The sequence below is a fragment of the Schistocerca americana genome, chromosome 1 (assembly GCF_021461395.2).
Source record: "Schistocerca americana isolate TAMUIC-IGC-003095 chromosome 1, iqSchAmer2.1, whole genome shotgun sequence".
Classification (NCBI taxonomy): domain Eukaryota; kingdom Metazoa; phylum Arthropoda; class Insecta; order Orthoptera; family Acrididae; genus Schistocerca; species Schistocerca americana.
In genome coordinates this window covers 96,130,860-96,147,827 of record NC_060119.1, presented here as the reverse complement: position 1 = coordinate 96,147,827, position 16,968 = coordinate 96,130,860, and positions in this window count along the sequence as shown.

Genomic DNA, 16,968 nt, shown 5'->3' with positions numbered 1-16,968 from the left:
GTGATTTGTTCTTGGCCCCTTTGTTGATCGCATCTACCACCTCTTCTGCGGTGATTGCAGACATCATGGACGTTGACTCCGCTACGGTGAGGGTCCGATCAGGGGAAGGACGGAGATCATTAGGAATGGGCGTCGCCATCGGTTCATCATCATAGAATTGGCGATAATGGTCAGCAAAGGCGGACACGACCGCCGCCTGTGTTGTGTGGTGAACACCATCGGAGGTCGTGATGTTGGGGACGAAAAGCCGACGTCGACGACTATGGTCGGATGCGGCGTGGATTGTGGATGGGGTTTCGTCGTGGAGGAGGTCTTGTCGTCGGGAACGCACCACGACACCATGCAGTCGTGCACGTTGAAGAGAGAGGAGACGAGATTTAGTACGTTGTCGTTCCCTGTGGGTGTCAGGTGATGAAGGGAGCGCATCGAGCTCACGGAGGACGGCGTAGTGAAAATTTGTGGTGTCTCGATGCCATGCTGCTGCTTCCTTGCCACATTGTATGAAGGCCTTTCTGATCGCAGGTTTGGCACATTTGAGCCACCAATGGAACGTGGATGTGTACTGCGGAAGGCGTCTTTCGCAAGACGCCCATGTAGTGGCAATACATTGTCGGCAGTGTGGATCATTAAGGAGGGAGGTATTAAGCTTCCAGTAACCTCTGCTGCGCCACACTGACTGAGGTGGCAGAGCCAGGGAGCAAATGACGGCGCAATGGTCCGAAAATGCAAGGGGCCATCGTTCAGCTTGGGCGACTTCATTGCCGAGGTGAGCAGAGACATAAAACCGGTCCAGTCTGCTCGCAGAATGTGCTGTATAATGGGTAAAACCGGGGGTATTGCCATGAATTTTCTCCCAAACGTCGCCGGCCGAAGTGGCCGTGCGGTTAAAGGCGCTGCAGTCTGGAACCGCAAGACCGCTACGGTCGCAGGTTCGAATCCTGCCTCGGGCATGGATGTGTGTGATGTCCTTAGGTTAGTTAGGTTTAAGTAGTTCTAAGTTCTAGGGGACTAATGACCTCAGCAGTTGAGTCCCATAGTGCTCAGAGCCATTTTTTTCTCCCAAACGTCCACTAGATGAAAATCTTCGATTAAGGTGAGCAGCGCCGGGCATGGCGAATAACCAGGTACTTGGTCCTGCGGATGGAGGACACAGTTGAAATCGCCTCCCATGATAAGGCGATCATAGCGTCCAGAAAACAGGGGCGCCACGTCGTGTCCGAAGAAAGTGGACCGCTGCCGACGGTTCGTGGAGCCAGACGGAGCGTAGATATTGATGACGCGCGTGTCGAAGATGGTAACAGCCATGCCTCTTCCACAGGGAAGGATTGTCGTGTCCGTGAGTGGGATTCCTTCACGTATGTAGAAAGCCACTCCACGCCCTGATTGATCACATGTGGACGTGTATGAGTCGTAGCCGTAGACTGGTGGTAGTGTGGCAACGCGTACTGCCTGAAGAAGGGCGACGTCGACGTCAGAGGCCTGAAGCATGTCACATAGGAGTTGCAGCTTGGGTGCAGTGCCGATCATGTTGATGTTCAGTGTGGCAAACCGGTATGTTTGTTTCAGTGGTGGTGGACGCGCATCTACCATCACCAAGGGAAGTAAGAGGAGGGCACCGACAGGAAGTCCCGTCCCATCAGCTGCAATGCCTCGCTTTTGATGTTAACAGGCAGCTTCGTCCGGCGGAGGTAACTCATCCGGAGGAGGGGGCGTACCTTCCTCAATGTCGTCGGCCCATGCTCCTGTGCCGTGGGTCTGTCCAATGTCCATGGGAATTGCGTCGTGGTGAGAGAGATCTGGAGTTGTCGACGGGGAGACAGGCGTCTCAACCGGCGCACCGATCGTTACATTGTGCGTGGCGACCTCCATAGTGGTCCCGTCCTGAGAAACGTCTTGTTCATCGTGAAAGTTGTCCGCCGACCTCTGCGTGGAAATGTCGGCTGCTTGGGTGTCGTCTTCGTCGTCGCGGGTAGCAACGCTCTGAGAGCCCGTGGGTGAACGGCGACGGCGTTTGCGCCTACGTGGCGAGCGTCGTTTGCGCACGTGTTCCTCAGTGTCGGACGACGGCAAGGAGGAGCGTCGACCTGGTTCGAAGGCGTCGGTGGGTACAATGAAATTGTCAAACAGGTGGTGTGAAGATGCACTGGTCTCCTCAGCGTCCGGTGCGGGAGCCTGTTCGGCGGCAAGGTTGTCAGGTGGGACGTCCGCATCGTCCATAGGTGACTGGGGCGGTGGGACGCGCCGATCGGAAGGACCGGGCGACTGACTGGACGAAACTGTAGACGTGGCGAGAGCCGCTGCGTAAGTGACCGGTAGGGCGGTCATCGTGGGTGTGACGGACGCTTCCGACAACGGGAGCTGCGCGACACGTCGTTGAATGCATTCAGACCGTAGGTGACCTTCTTCCCCGCAACCGGAACAGGTCCGAGGTTGGCCGTCGTACATTATAATGGCACGGCAGCCTCCGATACGTAGATAGGAAGGCACGTGTTTCTGCAACTCGATGCGGACCTGTCTAACACCGTTTAAAACTGGATAGGTCTGAAATTGGACCCATCGTTGGGCAACATGTTCCAGAACGTTGCCATAGGGACGGAGCGCCTCGATGACGACGTCTGCAGGTAGTTCGAACGGCAGTTCGAAGATCGTTATCGTCCGCGTGCCGAGACCTGCGTGATCGACGGTAACGGGTCCGACGTTGCCGTCGGAATGACAGAAGCGCAGTCCACGTTTTGCCTCTTGAAGCACCTTGTCGCACGCCGCATCGTTGATCATTTTGACGTAGACGGTACTGCTAACTATGGACAAGTGGATACCAATTAGATCCGTTGGTGGTATTTGAACTTCATCGCGTATAAATCGTTCTACCTCCAGGGCCCTGGGTCGGGCGAAGTCGGAACAAAAGTTGAAACGTAGTGTCTTCTTCCGATAGTTGTGCGCCATGGTGGTCTAGAAGGAAAACGGCACTTACAGCGGCCGAAGTAAACACAAACACACCGTGCGCGCCTCGCCCGCAGCGCTCTGGCGCGTGACCGCCTCGCAGCACTGCCGGCGGCAGACTGCGCCACTCGGCTAAGGAGGAGGACAAATTATTCGATATTGTAGTTCAACAGTTGTAGATTATAATCAATCATTTCTGTCTCTTTCTTTCTATTGTTACCCACTTAGAGAAGAGGAATATCGTATTCTGGCCTCTTTGCCCGGATCTCCGACAAACAGCTGGTCATTAAAATTGAAAAACCAGGGAGATAGTAAATTAATTTATTCTGTGTAGCAGTTTAGTAGCAAGAATACATGAGCAAATTTTTCGGTGATTTGGTTGCGCATAGCGTACGAAATGCAAAATCTAATAGATCAAATATGTAGAGGCTGGGAATCGTGTCCCACAAAGATTGGATGACAGATTCGGGGACGTTATTCCATTCTGTTTCATTTCTATGCCGGGCTTCGTCAGCCTCAGTCGCTGAAGACGGTGGCGTGCGAGTCTGTCGGCAACCCGTGACAAGATGTTTTCAGTCGGCAGTAGATTCGAAGAACTTGATGGCCAGGCCAACAGTCTAACACCCTCTGTATCAGGCGTGGTCAAGAGAGCACGGAGTCGTCTTGATGAAAGATTAATGTCACCGAGGCCTCGAAAACGGGATACACGTCAGAAAATTAACGACTGCTGTTCATGTTACTCGCTTTGTGAATCACAGGTGGTCGTGTTGTGTACCCAGTCGTACCCCACACCCCTGAGCAAGACATTAGGTTCGTGTGATTATGAGAAATGTGGTCTGGCAACGCTCGTTCTCCTGGGAGCTTCCACACACGGATACGGCCATCGCGATGCTGCATAAAGAACCGGTACTCGTCTTTAAACATGACGTATTATCCTTGTGTGTGACTGCTGCTGTTGTTCTTGTTGAGCGCTCTGCTATCGCCGCCCATGTCTCTGCCGCCGCGTCAAGGACGGGGCGAGGCGGCGGGGGGGGGGGGGGGGGGGCTGGCGGCTTTGGGGGGGGGGGGGGGAGGGGAGAAGGGGGCATACAACGGTGGCCGTACTTGTAGTACGTCAGTACGTGGTGCTCCACGTTAGGGCTGTTATAATATCGATGAACTGCTACTTTTCCCAAGAAGTATCGATATACACCAGCGACACACAGTCCAGCGATATGTCGATAAATCGTTTACGAATGTCAGTATCGAGCGCTGATACTTTTATTTTATATGTTATTTTTTCCCATTTTTCTGTAAATATTTGAAGTTATTCTTTTGAAATTGTAATAGAACATAATATTGTGAGAAGGAGCCGTACTACTTTTCGACCTTCCATCACGTCCAATCTTTCTCTTTGATTGTGTGGCAAGTATATGTGGCACAAAAGAACAAGTTCGATGTTAGGAAATAGCACACCAGTTACACTAAAAACAATTTTTAACTCTGTTTGTGCGCAACGGCATTCTTCAAAAACAGCCGCTGAAAATGACGAACAAAAATCTAAGTGACAAGACTGCACTTTACGATGGTCTGAGACGTGTCAGAGGAAACGCTGACGTAATCGGCTCTTGGCGGTACCAACAGAAACTGCACGACGCAGTTTTGATGTTACAACTTCTTGATCACTGGCGTTTGCAGACACGAAAACAGAAAGCGAAGTCCACGTGCAGTGTCCCAGACAAATCCGATACGTGACAAAACCGAACGACGGACCCATCGGACAACTTTTATTGTGCCACTTACCTGCAGTTACCACTGTAAGTAAAGTGGTTATCGCCAAGCGTGAACGTGCGTCGTTTTCCTTTCAGTTCTTGCTCTGAGCTAGCTTATTTATGTACAGAATAATAATAGAAAATCAATACTTAAATATACAGCTCTAATATTGGCAGTATATTTACAATGTGCTGCACATATATTTTTTTAGGCCGGTAGTCGATACTGTTTCCGTCGATATATCGATAAATTTTCCGTCAAATCGAGGGCCAATAATGATATCCTTCAAATATCGATGCATCGGATTCCCGATAATTTAAAAAGTATCAACAGTCCTAGTTCTGGCACGGTGCTGAATATGGAATTCCTGAACCCATCTACGCTATATTCGCACTAGAGTCGTGGGATCCCCATCAGTACGAGCAGCGACGTTGTTGAACGAGAAACGGCAGTCTCTGTGAGGCACGATCGTGTTGTTCTCGAATTCCGACACTTACTGATCGACGTTTCTCGAACTTAGACGAGGCAAAACGCGGTATTCTCGTCAAAGACCAGCCCTAAAATCCACTGGTGGGGCAACCCATTGGTAGGAGTATATAAAACAAGACCCGTCGTGGGTTCGAACGTCAGTTTCTTACCAGTGACGAGGGGAGGAGCCGAGAAAGTAGTGCAGTGAGTGAATGAAAACAAACAGCGAAGCGTGGGTAGTCAATGTGGTACAATGGATGAATATAAATCGAAAACAGAGCGTGAAAAGTGTGTAAAGTGTACTTAGTATCTTTGCTAATAGAAAGTTGATCTCATTTATATTTTAGACAATGCCCAAACGTAAAACAGGAGGTCTTGCTAGTTATGGAGCGAAACGGCGAAAACAAAAAGAACAGAAGAGAGCGAAGCACATTTAAGTTCCCGATGAACGAGAATGAGAAGCAGGGAAATCGAAGAACAACGAAATGAACGGATTGAAGAATCAAGAATTGTGACCCGTCTTGTAATAGAAGACTGCGAACTCAAGCCAACCATGAAAATATCAACCTACGAGAACCATCGACGAGGACAAGCTGTAACAACACCAACGCTATACTATTGTACATATAATAATTTTTTCTTCTGATTTTCGATAAATTAGTGTAATCGATGTTCTGGTTTCATTCCTTTTTCTTTTCTTGGCATTATGTTAAAGAAACTGTAAACAAATTTCGATGTGAATATTAATATTTATGTCAAATTTCAAGCAATGTTATAACAGAATTGAAATGTAAGAAACGTTGAAACTATTGTAAGATGTCAAAGTTGGAATTGTGTGCCTGGTCCATACGTAGGCAATGTATTAGGATATGTAGAATGCAAAACCTCTGGTGAATACCCTGTCTGTAGGGGAGCGGTAAAAGGTGGATGGCAGGCGAGCGCGGGAAAATGCACACGGGCGCTGCACGGCATAACGGGCTCAGCAGTAGTAGTCGGAGTTGGGCATCGGTCTAAGTAACACGTTCTGGATCGAGGAGGCTCTCCTAGAAGACGTAGTTTCATTGAGCCTCGGATGTGCCGTTTCCGACGACTATACAGCATGGCAAAATTACATAGACACTAAACGGAAAAATATTGCGACGCTATGAAAAAGTAAAGTGCCGATACATCAAGAGCCATAGCTGTGATTGTATGTGTGCTCTGCGCCTCGCCATCTCGCCGCCCGCCAACCGTCGCATCGATACGAACAGGTTGAATCTTTTAGTACTGTATTCGTGTGGACCAGTGTTACTTTTGTTCCTTACTGTTCAATAACAACTTAACTTTTACCAGAACTGTCCTATCATTTAGTTATCCTCATCACTGACCTAGACAGGATCCTCTCCACATGTTGTGCAATCCGAGTGTCCCGAGATGAAGATTTAAAGTTTATGTTAATAATAATTACCTGCAGACCTATCTATGTTAGAATGATGTTTAAAGAACTTTGGTGTTAATGAATATATAGGCAAATAATATAGGTCTGACAAAGTTGGAAGATAATGTTGAAATTGGTTTAGTAATAAAGTTTAATTAATTTGAGACAAAATTAATGGTAGTTAAATGAGCAAGAAATAAGACAAAAAAGAGTAGTAACTCATATATTGGAAATCTTGAGTGCTTAACGATTTCGATAATCAAAAATTTCAGTACAGTGATCATAACAGTTTCAGGGTCCCCCCCCCCCTTTTTTTTCTATTCACGTAAATTCTGAAATGTGCTGAACCGATTTGACCAGCAAAGTTATTAGTGTTTTACCTTTTTCAAAATTGACATTGTATGTGTGTTTCGAAAGTGCTATTTCTAGGGTAACCTATGCCCGATTTTAATCAGATCAATAGACTGTACGAAGTTTGTAGTAAACATTATAGTGTATTGTTGGGTATTTATGGCTTGTTCATGTTAGTACAGAAAGTGAAATTATTACTTCAGTAGATTTTCTGGTTCTAAAATTTACCATATTATGCAGTGTTATTACGTGTTGTTTTGCATACACGTACTTCAGCTTGTACAGGGAAGAAACTCAATTAATGCCTAATTAGGCTGGCGACCGTTTTATTAACAAATTGGTAGCATCTGCTGTGTTGTTTCTTGTCCGTCCTAACGTGTAGTTGCACTTCAGACTTGCTTGACGTATCATTGTTGTTACTGAGTGGGTGAAAGTCTGATTTTGCCTCCATTCTGGTACACGCGGTCAACATATATACCAAAATCCTTTCTTATAAGGTGAAGCCCATCAACTTACCATAGTACGGGCTTTAGTAAGTATCGTGCGCAGTAGCGTAGGGTTACAAAGCAAATAGTACAACGTAACATGTGAAGCATTCCACTACGACCCGACGAAAGAATATAACAAACATAAATAAGAGCGAAGCCGGGTACCCAAGTTCGCATCTGTACCAAATTTTTACAGCTCTCGCCATAAACACAGCTTTTGTTGTACTCGTCTATGGATCTTAGTTTCCGTGATAATTTTGCAATCAGAAACTGCTTCGTTGGACATCTTGATTTCTCTAGTTGCAAACATTCAAGAAAGACTTACAAATGTGTGATGTCATCAGTGTAAACCTTCTGAAGTGTGTAGCTACTTCAGACTTAGCAGATGATGGAACGGAAAATACTTATTGTTAATTTCTAGACTTAATGGTAGTTATTGCAGTTACTCCATGTCAAGTCTTCGTCCCTTTGCACTGCAGTGTGATCTTTCTATTTCTTTTCATTTCGCCCATCAGAGGACGTTAATTTCCGTCAGCTTTGTTTCTTTATTTTTGTCCACATTCTTTCAGTGTCCTACTCAACCTTCTTCGCTCTTCTGACCATGATGATTTGGCTGTGGGTCTAAATCTGCCCTGGAAACCAGCGACGGCCTGAATGTACAATCTCAAACTTACTTCTCGGTTTCCTCTACCCTATTTCTTCAAGATCGCTTTGTACCTCCTGCAGTCAGCGTACATCGGTCTTCTTCTCCGCAAGAAACAGTATAATCTGATGTGCCAACCTCTCGTGACGCTTACTAAGGATATATCCCAAGATCATGCTCCTCCTTTTGCTGATGGTGTCCGAGAGTCTCTCTATGTCTTTATACAGTTCTTAATTTGCTCGTCTTCTATACTAACCATCTCCTATTCTTCGAGGTCCCAATATCCTCTTGAGAATCCTTCATTCCCCAAGTTCTAGCCTCTTTAATAATCATTTTCTTGCGAGGTTCACAAATTTTACGGCATATCAAGTGTCAGAGCGGATCATTGTCAGATATTGTCTTACTGTTCATATTTCAGATGGTCTTAATTAATACGTATGCTAAGTTCATACTTTTTATTAGTGCTTCCATTGTTTCTTTCTCTGTCAGACCCATTCTTACCCATTCTCCTAGACATCTACGTCTATTGACTATTCCTTCCTGCTGTTGTTATTCGTCTAGGAAACGTCTTGTTGTTCGTATATACTGTATCTTCTCGATAGCGATGTGCACATGTGCTTTACCCACTAGCGTGATGTTTACTGGATCAGTGTTTAACAAAACTATTGTACAGTTTCATACAGTTATGGGCATCTGAACTGGACTCAGTCACCTACAATGGTGGAAGGCTCCCTTTTGACTTCATGGAGGCTATGACAGGCCGTGGCATAGGCTACTCGATGAGCCGAACTGCTGTAGAGCCGTCCTTATCCCTGATGCACAACCCACTGAGATTCGACAGACCTATGTCCGAAGCACTGTAGCTCGATGGCGTGATAGCTGAGCTCCATAAGAGTGATGGCAGGTAACGTAGAGGGTCAGCAGCATCGTGATGTCTGTGAAATGTTCCTCTATCCATTCTGATACGAATTAGGACTTTGCAAGACGCCTTTGGATTTCTGTAGGCGAGCTGAAGAAAAACAGAATTGAGACCAATGGCCTGTTCTCAGGCACCTGTCCTTAAAACGAACGTTCATTGCAGAGGGGCAGTTTTCGTTATTTACAAAAGGAAAAATACGCCGACGTGTATGTCAGATAACGCCGCCAACTTGGATCGGGTTCAGTTCAGTACCGGTGTTCTTGGAACTAGAAATTGGGAAGTGTAACAGATGCAGGGTAGTGGCGGAAAGAATTTGTGGTGTTGTCGTGCTCAATGTGGATGAAGAGTCCACTACGCAATGATACGAGCCTTCTCTGCTGCTACTAAATGTGGAAATGCGACGAATCTGAATTGTGTGCATTGTGTTCTCTGTGTGTTGGGCACAGCACGAGACGCAAGCGAGAGATCCCTGTCTGCCTACAGGCCGGAACAATGGAACACGCCCCAAGACGCCAGAATGTTAGCTTCGACAGGAATTTGCGAGCGGCAGGGACACCCAACGGTGCTCCCACGTTTGATAAGCCGAGAGAGATCCATATCTACTAACAGGCAACAGAAAAAATTGTTGTCCTATCACGAATTATAATAAAAGCTTAGTGTCGAGAAAACACTGACAGAAATAAGAATGGAGTTTAATATTTAGTTTGTGTAACTATTGAAAAATACGTAATACTTATAGCTTTGGGGGGTGGGTACAATGTGATTGGTTGGCGCTTCCCAACGAGAGTTTACGTAGCGGAACGTTCCATCTGCCCAAGATTCGCCCTTAATTCCAGGAGGGGCGCGGTAATGCTCACTTCTCACAATAGGCTCGGTGGTGTAGACTGTAAAAGGTGATCGTGTTCTCAGAGATTTCAGGCGTCACTTCACATTTTTCTAACGCACTGGCGAATTAGTTTGTTCAACGTAAAGGAATACCTAAATTTCCTACTAAACTCAGTGCACCCACGATGCAAACTACTGAAAAAAATGCCCAAAACAGTATTGTGTGCCTCTGACGGTCACGTGAGAGGCACCTGTTCCGTAGCTTTATTGCTGGCAACCTCTGCTGACTGTTCACGCGATTACGGCTTGTGACGCAGGTGGACACACCCGAGGGAAGCCACGCCAGTTCACAAGAGGACAGCGTCCGTTCTCCATCGCCGTTTGAGTCCAAATTTATGGTGCTTGGCCAGAAATGAAAGTGACATTAGTGGAAAATCCAGACGGCCAAGTGATTAGGAAAAATATTAGTTTTGGCGCAGATTGAGTTAGTCATTTACCATTTATGTTGAAGTCATTTTTGGGTAGCGGTTGGCACGTAAGAAAGAGTGCAGCACTGTGATCCAAGGATCACGAGTCTGTGGAAGCTCGTTTTTTTTTTATTTTCAGTTTTTACGTTATTTAGACTGCAAATAAAAGGAGAGGATGCTCAATATTGTATTTGATGTAATGAAATCCTTTGTACAAGAGAAGAAATTTCTTGCGTTAATTGACTCGTAAAGAAGACAAAAATAGTTCCACAATGATACGACAAGATTTATCAAGATGAAGAAGGGTTACTGTCGTGCAGTATTAAAGTGATTTCTTCCACAAACGCACTCCAACAGTGCATCTCTGTGACGTTCAGTTTTTCAGTCTCATCAAAAAGCTTCAAAATTGTTCTTGTTTCGTAAAAAAAGAGTAGGAAATCGCATTCCACGAAGACTACATCAAAATACATTCCACTGTACATCGTGAGCGATCTGCGTAAATACATGCCGAAAGGATACGTTAAGCATTGCTTGCTGCCAAACTATGTGATGACATAGAAGGTTTGAGTAAAGTAAATCAAATTTGTTTTTGTATAGAAACTTTAAAAGAACCATGTAATTAGAAAAGAACTGGTGTTTGCAGTGTGCTCAAGATGCTGAGAAAATTACTTTTTTACGGTTTTTATGGTGACTATTGCTCCAGCATGTGTGAATCATAAAAAGTAAAGTAATAAAAGTAACTTCACGTACTAAGTCCTCGTTCCTGGAAATTTATTTCCAATCTGAATCCGAACTTTGTCTTTCCGTCTATGAAAATATTTATAAATGCAATACAATGAGCATTATTTCGACTTACTTGGAGTGGCAATAACGAATAAACTGAAAGAAAAGTTCCACGAACCGGCTGGCATCCACGTCCTTTCAATACAGTTTTGCATTCTTTCCGCTAGGCCAAATACCGCCTGGAAGCTTCGTCAACATAAATGGGTCCTACGTCACCAGGATAGCGCCAAAACTGTGATTTGTTCCTATATACACCCACTTGTGTCATTTCCATTTCTGGCCAAGCCCTGTATATACCATAAATTTGGATGAAATCGGTGATGACGAGTAGGTGCGGTCCGTGGCCATCATATAAGTATGTGTCAGACAGCAGTAGCGAAAGTGATCGGCAGCGAATGACGTGGCAGTGTGCGCAAAACCGTTAATAGAATTTTCACCTGGGACAGAATACCGACGGTGCAAGGAAGATGGGAATGTTGCAAGTAAAATAATAAAACAATCAATGGAGCAAAGTGAAAAACAATAATTCTCAACACAAAACGAATACCTATGATATTCTTCTCTTGTTTAATCATTTTCCCACAAACCGTCACCACCCAAGGACTGCCGCACTCAACCAGGGCTCTCCACAGTCTCGAAAGTGAAACAGACCACATTATTGGCAGGGTCCGGCTTTTCAAGTGTAGAAAACGAATCACGACACACTTTTAACATAAAGACTATCCGAGTCGGTGCTGCAGTATCAATAGTTCCTGCCACAGACTCTTTCACTAATATTTCCTTTCATGGTCAGATTAAATCATACAAAAATCAAAACTATTGCCGGTATAAAAATAAAACCTGTCATTTACGGGGTCACAAACATTAACAGATAGAATTAATGCGATACAACAAACATCCGAAAATTGTACAATTAAGTCTTTATGCTACAACCGCCTGATAAGTACGAAAGAGATTCAAGTAACGGTAGTAAACATGTCTCACTGTGCTAACTATACAGCAGTTGTATTACAACTTTTTGTGGAGACTTGGTAGACTAAACTTCATAGGTAACTGTGATGTAGTGCTATTTTGCTAATTAGTCCTAGTGTTGAAACTAGTATCTTCACGAAAAGCTGCAGCTGCCACGTACCTTCTATATACAGATGTGATATGTTTGTTCGTAAGCTGAAAATGAAATACATGCGTTATTATCGGCACTGTATTAATTGTGCTGAAGTTTGTAGTACTGTTCTGCTAAAGTAATAGTGACTGATAAAAATAAACAAATGGTTTCATTACTTGTTTTGTTGGAGCCTGACAGATGATGACAACATCATTAAATAGGAGACGCGTTTGCGATGTTCTGAAAATGTTATTTACTTCATGAGAAACAAGCTTTTCGCTTCTCAAGCATCGTCTGGTCATAACTTTTTTAACAACAGATAAAACGATGTCCGACTTACACGATATTATTGATGCAGATACAGAATACACACCAATTAATGAGGTACATAATATTTTGATAGGAAATTGTTAACATATGCTACGCCAAAATCGTTACATTTCGTAAAAAAATTAAAAGTAAACTTTTCTTTAGGTTATGTAGAAAGTCACCAAAACTAATTTTAAATCTCGCTAAATTGTAGGTTACCTATGCTTAGCTCCAAAAACAGGCTGCAGCCCACGTTCTCTGTCGATGTAAAAAATTAATACGCCAACAGCAAAAATAAAGTACATTCCAAAATTCTGCGAGGTGTTTGCATTGGTTTTATGTTACTCATAAAACATAAATAAATTAGTGCATCCACCCAGGACACATCCATACAAATGGATTTCTCTCTCTCTACAATCTGTAGCCTGATAATTCCCCAAGTACATTTACATATAATGCATGAATGACTGAACAGATTTTTTAAAAATTCGACTGAATAAAGATTAGGTTGCAGTATAACTGATTGTAAACAACTAAATGAACAAAACGAGCTTCCATTGCAATCCTTGCGATCTGCCTGAGACTGACCTCACAGAAGTACAAGAAATAACAGCGCTTGTGTCCTTCCCATTCGTCCAGTATACAATATAATCAACAGTTCTTACGTGTAGTCTTCCTAATTTGTCAGAATGACGTGGATTCCGAAAAATATTCGCCTAAACGTTGTGGAAAACTATGCGTCTTACCCACAGCATGGCAACTGAATGAAGTGTTTTAATAAGACTGAGTACAAGTAGATGTAGATATAAAGATGAGTTTAGATTTGTTAACCAAATCTGACGTAATAATTAACATTTGTATTTTAGTGAAACTCCAATAGTATAATGATATAATTAGCCTCCCAGTTCTAAAGCGGACAGTCTGTTTCTGAAACCAACAGGGTATAATGAGACTTAAATGGATGAAACAATCAGCTGTAGAAGTACTGATGATTTTTGAGTTTACTTGCGTGGAATATTCGGGAACAATAACATTTTGTTAATCTAAAGTTCATGCTCACAACTTTAGAACTGGTTCAGTAAACAAAATGCCTGTTGAACGGATTACTGAAGCGCTAATACAATAATAGTGATGTAACATAACCTTATTACAGTATTTGCTGTTATCAGTTTTTACATGCAAACTTTCCAGTACCATGGCAAAGGTGGAATACAACAGCCAAGATATCGATACATAAAATACCCAAAATCATATAAAATATTTAACGCAGTCAAATAAGAAGTAAAATTTACTATAATTGGCCGTACTCAACTGTCTCAACCACTGTTTTAAATAACTCTTAAAATTATTATTATTCTCCAAAGTTTGGTGAAAGAGTTTGCTTAAATATTGTAATCTGTACCTTCAATATCACTAATAACGTGGCATTCAGAATTTAAGATTATAGGATGTGGACAGAATGGGGAGCTTGGGCTAGTGATGTTATTAAATTATAATTAAAGTTCAACCAAAGATTACATTGCCCAAAACACTAAAAACACAGGCAAGACTCTCGCAAAACTAATTATCTAAAGTGGTTCGGTCACACAATTATGAATGCTGTAGGATTGAAGTAATTGACGAAAATTTTACAGCAACCACAAGTTGCATATAATGTTGCTTTATTGGTATGTTTCACTCGAGTCAAGTGAAACATGTCAGTGAAGGAAAGTTTTATACAAATTGTGGCTGTTCGACGACTTTAATTTCTAACAGTCGCTGGTGACCCTGCAGGCGATGACTGAGCTCACAAAGTAAATGTTAGACGGCAACAGTATTCCATAATTTCGTATCATAATATCTTGTCTCCACTTGCAGATAATGCTCATACTTGCTGTGGCCAAACAGTGCTCTTACTTTCATTCCTCTTCCAAGCATCGTTAACAGCTCATTGTATTGTTTGCCGGTGAATTTGCAGTACCGCCTGCAACCACTTTAAATTGCTGCATACATACTCCCAGAGGCCGCTGACCCTTACGCCCTTCCATGTTCGCAGTAGTATCTCTTCTTTCCTAACGGTCCGCTGCTGTCAAAGACCATCTATAATTGAAAGGTTTAGTTTGAACCTGCCAGACAGTTTCAGTGACTCCACTCAAATCAAGTCCCTGTCATTACCATTGTATCTATTGTTCAGTGTATCTACTGTTCACTTTTTGAAATTAATCGTTTCTGATAGTATTTCAGTTAAAATACATACATTTCTCATACCTCGTTTACAGTGTTTGCACAATGGGCAAACTATTGATATACAATAAAGGAGTTTAAAAGATCTCATTTGTGAAAAAAATTAATGTTTCAACAGTAACGCTGTGTTACAGCGTCATGAACTGCGTTGTAGTGTTCCAGGCTAAGTTCGCACACAACGCTACCAATGTCCTAACTGCCAGATGGGCAAACTCAAAGGTCACTTTACTACCTCAAATGACTCACGTGAAGGAACTAAGTGCAGCAACGATCTAGTTGGCAAGACCCTACAAAAGTATAAATTTACTAAGTGTAATTTATTCCGTAATGGCTGGAAGTGAGAGATAACGGCAGGAGAGAAGGCAAAATAAAGTTAGTCTGATGTTCCTAGAAAGGCATGTGTGCCAAAGGCTGGAACGTGATCAGTTTTTAATTTTTGACTGGAGCATATCTGCTCCAAATTTTTCTTAAAATTTCATTCTGGTGAAGACGTCCTTGAAGGCACCGATACCTAGGTAAATGTACCAAATAATTATTTGCAACCGGTTGGTTGTGTGATTCCTCGGTAGAAACTTACATACGGGTGTTGAAACACAGCCATGTTCAAAACTGCAGAACAAATTCTATTCAAGACTTTACTCAATTGTCTGTTTGTCTGTTCATTACGCCACTCCAAGTAACTTTTTTATTTTGATTTACCAAGCGTCCTTAATTTTTTCTTTCGATCGCGAACAGTTTATTTATTTGAAATAATGTTAATTTCATTTTGAGATGCAGACTTTTTTATTTTTTACTTTTTTTATTAATTTTTTTATTTAGGACAGCAGTTGAGCGGAATGGACAGTGTCTTGAAAGGAGGATATAAGATAAACATCAACAAAAGCAGAACGAGGATAATGGAATGTAGTCGAATTAAGTCGAGTGATGCTGAGGGAATTAGATTAGGAAATGAGACACTTAAAGTAGTACATGAGTTTTGCTATTTGGGGAGCAAAATAACTGATGATGGTCGAAGTAGAGAAGATATAAAAGGTAGACTGGCAATGGCAAGGATAGCGTTTCTGAAGAAGAGAAATTTGTTAACATCAAGTATAGATTTAAGTGTCAGGAAGTCGTTTCTGAAAGTATTTGTATGGAGTGTAGCCACGTATGGAAGTGAAACGTGGACAATACATAGTTTGGACAAGAAGAGAATAGAAGCTTTCGAAATGTGGTGCTACAGAAGAATGCTGAAGATTAGATCGGTAGATCACATAACTAATGTATAGGTATTGAACAGAATTGGGGAGAAGAGGACTTTGTGGCACGACTTGACAAGAAGAACGGACCGGCTGGTAGGACATGTTCTGAGGCATCAAGGGATCATAAATTTAGCATTGGAGGGCAGCGTGGAGTTTAAAAATCGTAGAGGGAGGCCAAGAGATGAATACACTAAGCAGATTCAGAAGGATGCAGGTTGCAGTAAGTACTGTGAGATGAAGAAGCTTGCACAGGATAGGGTAGCATGGAAAGCTGCATCAAACCAGTTTCAGGACTGAAGACCACAACAACAACAACAACAACAACAACAACCTGGGTACACGAAAATGACCTCTTGTGTATGGTTGTGGAATAGTCTAGCGAAGCAAAAGCATTGGGTTGTAAAAATTTGATCAAAATCGAGACGTCTTGTGCCTGGCAGCAAATACATCCTGCGTGAATCGTTTTTAGAGCACAAAAAGTTGTTTTCGCCGCGAATTATAAAACTGAGTTTGATGAAGCAGTTTGCTCTTCTTCGAGATAGATCCTGCTTTAAGTACCGTACCTTTCTATAATATTTCCCTACGTCAGCCAAGAAAAACTGATAGCTGGAATTTTTTCTGGTCCTCAAACTCACAAACTGACGAAGGGCCTCTAATTTGAGAATACAGTCGATGTTAGAGGTGAAGTTTTATGGAATACCTTCAAGTTTCTTACCGTAAACTTCCTAAGGGAAAAAGCATCCATCACAAGGACATTGTCGACGCCATGCCGGAAAATTTCAAGAAGTTAAGTTGCAGCATAAGTGCAAGCCGCCATTTCCGACAATCACGTATTGAAGACTTCCTTGAAAAATCTGGCATAATGGTGATGAAGAAAGAGCACCTGTAATGTCTCTCTTTCTCCCTTTATCACAAAGTACTCCAGGAATTGTGTGTGTGTGTGTGTGTGTGTCGTACGTACACACGTGTTTAAAAAGTATCGGCTGTATTTTTACGCTATGTTTAAAAAAGTGGAAATACACAAGAACACAACACTG